Below are 9,849 nucleotides of genomic sequence, written 5' to 3'. Positions count from 1 at the left end.
ATACGCCAATTAGCACAAATGGTAAGTTCCGACAGTGCCTACAAGTGTGTCTACTGGCCGCTAGATGGCAATACCGGTTTCATATGTATACACCTGGTAATTGTTAACTTTTCCAAAAATGAAATCATTAAGTTTACGATGTGTAATTCTAAAATCTTTTACCACAACAATTTTCCATTTTATATTTTCATTTTTTAGGGTACATTTTCCATTTAAAGAATTTTAAAGTGCAGTTTTGAAGTCTTACTTAATAAAAGATTAAAAGATTTTGTGATTGAAATTTTTTGACAAAAAATGTTTTAAGTTGATCAACTGTAAATATAAATTCATTAATAATTTTTTTAATTTAACTGTAGTTCGTGTATTCGAAATTGAACAATAACTGAATGATTTTATGGGACGATTCTAAATCAGTTAAAATTAAACAATTTACATATTTTGGCGTTAAAAATTGATTGAAAAAGAATTTAACCTTTTCAATTTAAACATTTTTAATCAAGAAAAAGAGCAATTATTTATTAGTCAGCAATGTTTAAGTGTTTATTTAAAATGGAATATTAAAAACTAAACAATTCGAACCTAAATTGTTTGAAACAGAAATTTTCAGAAATTTTCAGAGAGCTAAACTCAAACTTAGAACGTCACAATGTTAATTTTATTGTTCTGTTCAAACAAATTTTATTTATAAGTGAAAATGTTGAATTTTGATGTGTGGATAACAGATAAAAATGTATTCATTTATAAAAAGACGAGTATGTTGAGGAAACACTTCTAATTTTTTAAATTAAATTTTGAACCTTTTTAGGATTATGAAAGGTTTTAATATAGTAAAAAAATTGTCTTAGGATTCATGGTAAAATTCAAAATGATTTTTTTTATTTCGAAAAATTAATTTTATCACAATATTTAGGAATATTTCAAAACAATAGAAAATCTTGATAAATAAATAACATTTAAATAGTTATGAATTTGAAAAAAAGGAATAAGTTTAAAGATATTTAGAAGTTTCGAACAAGTTCAAAAATAAGTTGAAACTTTAAAGGATGTCAAAAAATGTCCAACAAAATATAGATTTTCTAAGATTTCCAAGAAAAAATTTAGAAGCTTTTCAAGCATTTTGAAAGGTTTCAAAATATTAAAAAAATTATTTAGATTCCTTACAAAATTGACAATAATTTTTTTTTTTTTTTGAAACATTAATTTCAAAGATTTTTAAAAATTTCCAAAACTGTAAAAATAATAATGTAAAGTCTCAAAAACATTTAAAAGAAAATGTAGAATTTTAAAGATTTTATTACAAAATTGGATAGATTTTCAGGCATTTCAAAAGATTTCGAGGTCAGGAATTTCTTTGGAGGCACCTGAAAATATTTAAAGTGATTTTTTAGTAAGAAAATATACTTTTATGAAATGTTTTAAAAGATTTAAAATAAAAAAATAATCTTTCAGTTTTTAATGTTTTAAACTTAAAATTGCTTGAAATTATATAAAATTAAAAAATTCATAAACTTGTTGATTTATTCTTCAATTTAGGACATTGAAAATGATAGCGCTCATTTATAAATAATACCAATTTTGATTCGTTAAAACGATTTTCTCATACAAATAATTTTCTAAGAACAAGAAACAATCTTCCTCAGCCTGGATTTGAACTGGGCAAAGAATAACTTTAAAATTATTAATAAACTCCCCCTTAAAAGAGTGGAGCGGAGAGGGTAATTATTGTGTGGCCCCCCAAAGCCCTTCTCTGAATCCGCGCCTGGTCTAATCTTCATATCAAATGCTATGCTTGTACTATCCGCCAGCACTGGCGCAGTACTGAAAGCCAGTACCAAACATAGTTACCATCCCGAGGACCTGCGAGCACTGTGCCAGTACTGTCGGTAAGTATTGCGCCGACGCTGTCAGTTCTGGCGCAGTACTGCGCCAGAAGTCAATTTCCTGTTGGGTAAATGGATGAAGCTCAAAACATTATTTTTCAACAAAATAGTCCCTCATTCAACCAAATAGTTGAATATTCAACCAGAAAGATATGTTAACTAAGAAGATTTATTTAATACGAAAAAGACCAATTTTCAAAATGGAATGGTTAAATTTTGTTGTAAGGCCCTGGCGGACCGAAGGAACCGAATGGAGTCTCTACAAAGTAACCGTAAAGACCCCATTAGGTCCCCATTCGGTTCCTTTTTAAAAAACTAAAAAAAAACAGCAAAATCAACTTTTAAATTGCTGAAATTTAGATTCTAAGTTAAAATTTGCATTAGAAACTCACAGAGTAATCGCAATACTTCGTCTTTCAGCGTTAAAAACTTTAAAAAATAAAATACCTGTCATTTACATGGGCCGAAGGCGCCTTCAAGTGCATCTTCTTTTAGTAGCAGTTAATAAGCGTTTTGTCGGTAACTTTAGGAATTGTGTCTGGATGCTAGCGCCGCGCAGTGAAAACCTCAGACAACAACGCTACGATGCAAGTCAGAGAGAAGATTATTTTTAAACTTCGCGCGCAACACACTACTTGAGCTATTATGGATGCGCTTGAAGTCACCTTCAACAGAAGTTAATTACATTTTGAACGCTGCAAAAAAAATATTGTGATTACTCTATGAGTTTCTAATAGAAAATTTAACGTAGAATCTGAATTTCAACAGTCTAAAAGTTGACCTTGCATTTGACCTTGCCAAGGAGGAGATTAATTTTAACATAAATACACGAATATGCAACAAAATATATATTTTTGAACAAAATTGTTATAACTTTGAAGCCAAAAAGGTGAATTATCTTAAAAAATGTTTAATTGTCAACCTGAAATTATAACTGTTATTTTAGTATCACAAGTTAATTTATAATTGCATCAAAAATAAGAAGGAATCTAGGGGAAAAGAGATTTGGGATACATGAACGTTTGTAATACACGGAATTAACAAAAACAGGGTTTATTGAATAAAATCGAAAACTTACTATTGCACATTTAAAAACATATTAAAGTTAAAAACAAAACAGGAAATTTATTTAAATATACGAAAAAGTCAAAAGGTATAAATATTCGCACAATTCAAAAAGGACACTGCCGATTTTCAAAGTGGATGACCTGAGCGGTCGATGCTCTTTTCCATAACAAACTGACTCTCAAGGCGCTACCCTTGATGTTCCGCCCCTCTCGCTTTCACTAGTATTAGGCCCGTTGAAAAATCTCTTGAGATTTTTCGGAGGGCCCTTTCATTGAGAGATCATCAAGAATATTTTCCCTGGTGACGAATAGCCTTCACGACATTATTCCTCCTGTACTGCTGTATCATCAGAAATACTATTTCTTTTTACGAAAACGCATAACTTCGTAGCTGGTCTTTTGCACGTCCCTGTAGTCGTCCGTACGTCTATAATTCGGACGCGGCCAACCTTGCCTGTATAGACAGCCGTGATAATCCGTTGCACCCACTTGTTCCGTAAAAGTTGGTTGTCACAGATAACAACCAAATCTACGACGTTGAGATTATCTGTTCGTCTGTACCACTTAGGTACGTCAACCTGACAGTACCATTTTGTCAAATCAAAATTGTTATTAATCTATAATTAAGGGCTCATTTAGGGCTAATTTAATGCCCAAGCCCCAAATTTAATGCTCTGCAATTTTTTCAAAAAATGACTGGCACTGCTAGCTTGACCTTAACCAGCAGTGCCACATGTAAAAACGGGAGAAGCATTTACTTCATGAAATTCTTTTTAACACCATAATTAAGGGCTCATTAAGGGCTCTTGTTTTATAATTTAGCCAAATTTGTAACTTTTTTCTTTAATTTGTAATGCCTGACACTGCCAGATTGACCTCAAGCTAGCAGTGCCATGTGTGGAAACGAGACTATTGTTGACTTTGTCAAATTTATTTTTATACTATAATTAAGGGCTTCTTTAAGACTCATTTAATGTAAAAAAATGTATTGCCCTGCAATTTTTCCAAAAATGACTGGCACTGCCAGATTGACTACAAGCTAGCAGTGCCACGTGCGGAAGCAATGGAAGCATCGACTTTATCAAATATATTTTCATACCATAATTAGGGGCTCATTTTGGACTCTGAAAACTAACCAAAATAAAATGTTCAAAATCAACCCCTATTATTCAAAAATCACCCCTAAACAGAAATCACATATTTTTTACCATTTTTATACTGCAATTTAAGTTATTTGGAGATATCATCGGGTAGTGGATCGGTAGCTAGTGGTAATTGGGGGGGGGGTTGATTATGGGTTTTTGTTGATTTATGATATCTTTGTTAATTAGCTAGTGGAGAATTTTTAGGAGTGGCGCATTTAAGCGCATTTAAAGTTATGAAAGATATGTATGATGAATTTGATAACATTTAATTAGTTTAGAAAAATGACGCCAGGCCCCCTCCCCTATTTGATCGCTGATAACTCGGTTATCAATGTGGCGCAAAAAATTTTAATTCTTGCGCATATGAGCGCATTTAAATCCCCATAGAAAACTCCTTTCATCAATGCGGATTGAAAACTTTTTATTTTGTTGGTCATCACTTCGTAAAATTTTGTTACCTTCATATCTAGGGCAATTCTCAAAATTTTCAAAAATCATTTATGGCGCATCCTAGCGCATTTGAAGATCTTCAAGATCATGTGATTTAAATTTTGATTTTTCAAATAGGGGGGGGGGGTAGCGTGACGCTGCCCCCGGCGTAACATCTGATATAACTCCTACAGTTTTGTGGCGCAAAAATTTTAATCGGTGGCGCATTTGAGCGCATTTGGGGCGGAATTCAGTGGGCTATATAAAACACAAAAATTAAGAGGGGGGAGTGTAACTTACCTTAATTTATAACGTCTGCAACAAATACAACCTTGGTTTGGGTTGTGATAATATTTAACTGTTACCAACTCAGCCTGAACTATTCACTGACGATTTTTTCATTTTTAAATTATCTTCAAGGATCTTGAACTTAGCTACAATAAAGTTTCTAGAAGCAAATTAAAGGAGTGTTCAATTCCGCTCTAGCTACCTGTGTACTGTTTCCTAACTACGGGGGAATAATAAGTGTTCAATTTTATGTGACATCCACATTTAAAAAATGCGTCAACTCACTTTACTTATTTTGCTGCAAGCAACTGCAGTAGCTTTAATTTATTTTCAACGTATTTTTCTTAGCGAAATTTCAGAAGTCTAAGTTCTGTATACTATGATGAAAACTATGGAAAGTGCGTTCGAAATCTTTCGCCTTTCCAGTATCAGAATTGATACCCCAAGAGCAAGTGTGAATTTATTCACTATTAGATAAATGATTACGAATTTTGCATGGCTCTTAAATATTAAATCGTGGAAACATGTCCTTCCAATGTCTTTCCAATGTTTTGGCCGATTTTAAACAACGATTTTTTAACATATCATGTTTTCGGTAACTAGCCAACTTTTCAGTGACGAAAATATACAAACTATAAGAAAAAAAATCGACAAGACCCAGGAATCGAAATAGGAACTGCAAAAAAATTTTTAAATTTGGAATGGGACATTTAACAGAATTTGATTTCTGGTGTATTTCTATGTCAAAAAGCTTATAATACTAATAAAAATATTAATCCAAAAATGAGTATTAATTTCGTTCTCAAATTTTCATGCATATCATCCCAAAATTCGTTCTAATTTAGAAAAAAAATGCGTTTTATAAATATATTTTAGATTTAGTGATTCAGTAAGCACAAGAAAGTATAAAACATATTTCCCATGAGAAAAAAGACTTTGTTTGTACATTTTATTCAGAAAAAATTATATGTTGCTGTAATTGTATTCCGTTGGCTTAACACACTGAGCACACTCATGCAGTACGTTTGGCTTAGTTATTGTTTGTGCATTTAATCAATAATTAAAATTAATTAAAAAATAATTTATGTTATAATTTGATTTTTTATAACTTTAATTTGTAGTTTAATTAGAAGCAAAAGTTTTTTAAACAATTGTTTGATAGAAATAGTTATTCAAAATACAGTTTATATATTAAAATTTCAATCGTATTCAACAATTATTGCTTATCATCTTAAATATGTAATATAGTGCATTTTATTTTAATCAACGATTTTTTGACATATCATGTTTTCGGTAACTGGCCAACTTTTCAGTGACGAAAATATACAAACTATAAGAAAAAAAATCGACAAGACCCAGGAATCAAAATAGGAACTGCAAAAAATTTTTCAAATTTGGAATGGGACATTTAACAGAATTTGTTTTCTGGTGTATTTCTATTATAAAAAGCTTATAATACTAATAAAAATATTAATCCGAAAATGAGTATTAATTTTGTTCTCAAATTTTCATGCATATCATCCCAAAATTCGTTCTAATTTTGAAAAAAATGCGTTTTATAAATATATTTTAGATTTAGTGATTCAGTAAGCACAAGAAAGTATAAAACATATTTCCTATGAGAAAAAAGACTTTTTTTGTACATTTTATTCAGAATATTCAATATTGGGAATCGATTTTAAACGCAAACATTTCTCTTTACAATTATCAAAAAAAGTAGCTGTACACAAAAAAATGAAAAAATTAGTTTCTGCAAATATTAAAGACATGCCGGTTGTCTATTTTTGTATGTAACCTCATTATATGTTGCTGTAATTGTGTCCCGTTGCCTTAACACACTGAGTACACTCATGCAGTACGTTTGGCTTAGTTATTGTTTGTGCATTTAATCAATAATTAAAATTAATTAAAAAATAATTTATGTTAAAATTTGATTTTTCATAACTTTAATTTGTAGTTTAATTAAAAGCAAAAGTTTTTTAAACAATTGTTTGATAGAAATAGTTATTCAAAATACAGTTTATATATTAAAATTTCAATCGTATTCAACAATTATTGCTTATCATCTTAAATATGTAATATAGTACATTTTATTATTACTTAAGCATTTATGCAATTATGATTTATAATTTCCTAAATATTTTATTTCAGAATTTTTTCTGAATTTACTTCTGTTATTTTTGTTTCAGTCAAACCTGTGATTCTGTCTCGAAACTAGCTAAAATCTGGACAGTTTTCATATATCAAATTCGTGACGAACTCCTAGATTCGCAAATAGACAGGCTTGATAAAAACTGCACTAGCTAAAGCATGATTCAGGATCACCATGAAATTTTAAATGAAAGAGACATTAGTTATTATCTTTTTTCAGGCATGAAGACTATATTTTTTATTATTTATAGAAAGAAGATGGGAGTAATTAGTTATTGCTTCAAATAAAATTAAAAACAAAAAATAGCTTTCAGGAAATTTCAATTCGTAATTGTGTCAGCTGATCTTTTGATTTAAATTTTCCCTTTCTTTAATTTTTAATTTTGAAAATGAAGGAAGCTACATTTTCTATGACTATGCGTTGTTTTTTTTTTTAATTTACATTTTGATTAATTTTTTAATGATATTTCAGGATAGGGAAATTAAAAATAACATTTTTGTATGGAAAAATTTCGAAGAAAATTATATTGAACAATTTGGATCAATTTCCATAACCAATTTTTATACAGTACCATCGAACATTGTTGGTACGACCTGCGCGAATAGTATAAAAATCAATGCCGATTTTTGAACGTGATTGCTTATTCAAAAAAAAGGAAAAAATTTTTTTAAGCAGTTTGAAAGCTTATTGAATCTTTCGTCAAGTGACCTCTAATAGAGACATTTTTGGACTTTTATGGAGAACAGACCACCTGAGAAGTTTTAAAATAAAATCAAGCATTTCTCGAATTCGTTATCTCAACTTTAACTTGTGGTATGACCTAGGGAAGTTGTAGCAACAATCTCAAATTCATACCAATTATTTTTTAAAGTCTTATCTTTAACTTAATCCAATAAAACTTCAAAAGTCTCGACACTTTCTCGAAAAAAACATGTCCATAACTGCTGCGCCATTAATATTTTAAAAGTTTTATTGGTCTTAATTAAAGATAATACCTCGAAGACTGTTCGGTATAAAATTTAAATTTTTGCTGCAACTTTTATAGGTCATACAAAAAGTTAAATACAAGGTACAAAATGCGAGAATTCTTGTATTTTTGTTAACTTACTTTTTTTACACTTTCATTTGTCAAAGATTTATTACTATCTATTTTTTGAATAGGATAACAATAGACCTGACACTGATAACGTAATGCGTGGATTCTGTGCAAGGGTTGCACCTGTGTTTTTCACGTACTTAAAGACAGTTTCTTGCTAGAATATTAAAAAAAAAATAATTTGCTGCATGAACAATGATAATTTATTAACACGCGATAAAATGGCAAAAGTCCGTTTCCTTGAAAATTATTAACTCTAAGAAATCCGTGTTTATTATTGAAAATGCTGGCACAACTATTGTTTCTGATGAGCTCGTCAACTAAGATTTCAAATATTTAGTTTTTAATTTTAAGTGAAGCGCCTACAATTTTGAAGTCTGGACATCATTTTACATAAAAATCAAAAGAGAAAATTGGACCTCGTCGATCCGATAGAGATGTGGTTGGCGTCTGGAGGATCAAAGTTTTCCATTGTAATACTTAACATTCAGGTAGCCTCAGGTTCAACCCAATGAGTAGCAATGTCTTATTACTCCAGGCCCTCGATACTACATCCCCTGTAGAGATAATCCCTTTGTCTTCCAACTAAAATATATTCCTATTTGAAGAATATCAGCATGTCCAAGAAAACCATTTAAATATATAAAATTAGATTAATTCCAATCTAATATAGTATAATTATGATATATGAGCATTTTATAGACGAAAAATAATATAATTTTCCAGTTTTTGGTCAATTAAACATACAATATAATACAATTATAAATAATAAATGAATAAAAACAATAATAAAAAATAATAATAAATTTGCAAAAATCTGCCCGCCGTTATAGTTTGAGTGCGTCTAGGGCGCGCTACTTTAGGTTCTCATACTTCGCGCTCGATGATGTATTTGTTTCGCGCTTCACGCTCGATTTTGTATTTACCTCGCACTACGCGCTCGGACTTTGTACTTTTCTCACATTCGCATATTCGTGCTCGGTATTTGCATTCCTCTCACATTCGCGCGCAGAACTTTCAAAATTAAAGATCAACGAATCGACAACTGTAATTTTTCAATTGTGAACTCTCTTTTATTAAAGCTCTTTCGGCCTTAGCGAACACATTTGCAGCATGTTTCTCATGCTTTGCATTCGATCTTGCCCAAAAGGTCACATTTTCTACATTATGCACGGAGAAAAATAGTTCGAAAAACTTTACCAAATACCTTATTCAGAAACATGAAAATGTGTCAAATTAATACTAATGTCTACCGAACTGTACTTTAATTAATACTATACTTGGTAGTTGAGATTTTAATAGACATCATTGTAAAATATATAAAACTGTAGATAAATATTAGTAAACAGTTGGGTAAAACTCGGTCGAGGATTCGGTAGAAAATATAAGAGGGTTTACACAAAAGTCACGAGGCAATCACTAACGCTCGAGAAACTTTAACTACCAGTTTGGTAAACCGTAAGCTTCTGTGAATAAAAAAGAACTTATACCCAATCAACAGCATACAACCTATATATACACATTAGTCTGTCGCAGACAATCAGAATAGAATCTCGTACACATACACATACACATACACAATTTAGCCTAAAGAATTACATTAAATTACAATACATTATATACGATACGATCGCACAGTTTTAACAACATTAACGCTATTAAAAATCTTTAACGCTGCGACGGGTTTCAAACCACCTAACCGAAGTTTAACGCGTTTTATCGCTACCCCCCTGGCGGAACGAAGGAACCGAATAGAGCCTCTACAAAGTACACGTAAAGACCCCATTGGGTC

The sequence above is a fragment of the Belonocnema kinseyi genome, chromosome 9 (assembly GCF_010883055.1).
Source record: "Belonocnema kinseyi isolate 2016_QV_RU_SX_M_011 chromosome 9, B_treatae_v1, whole genome shotgun sequence".
NCBI lineage: Eukaryota > Metazoa > Arthropoda > Insecta > Hymenoptera > Cynipidae > Belonocnema > Belonocnema kinseyi.
Note: the sequence above shows the minus strand (reverse complement) of the source record.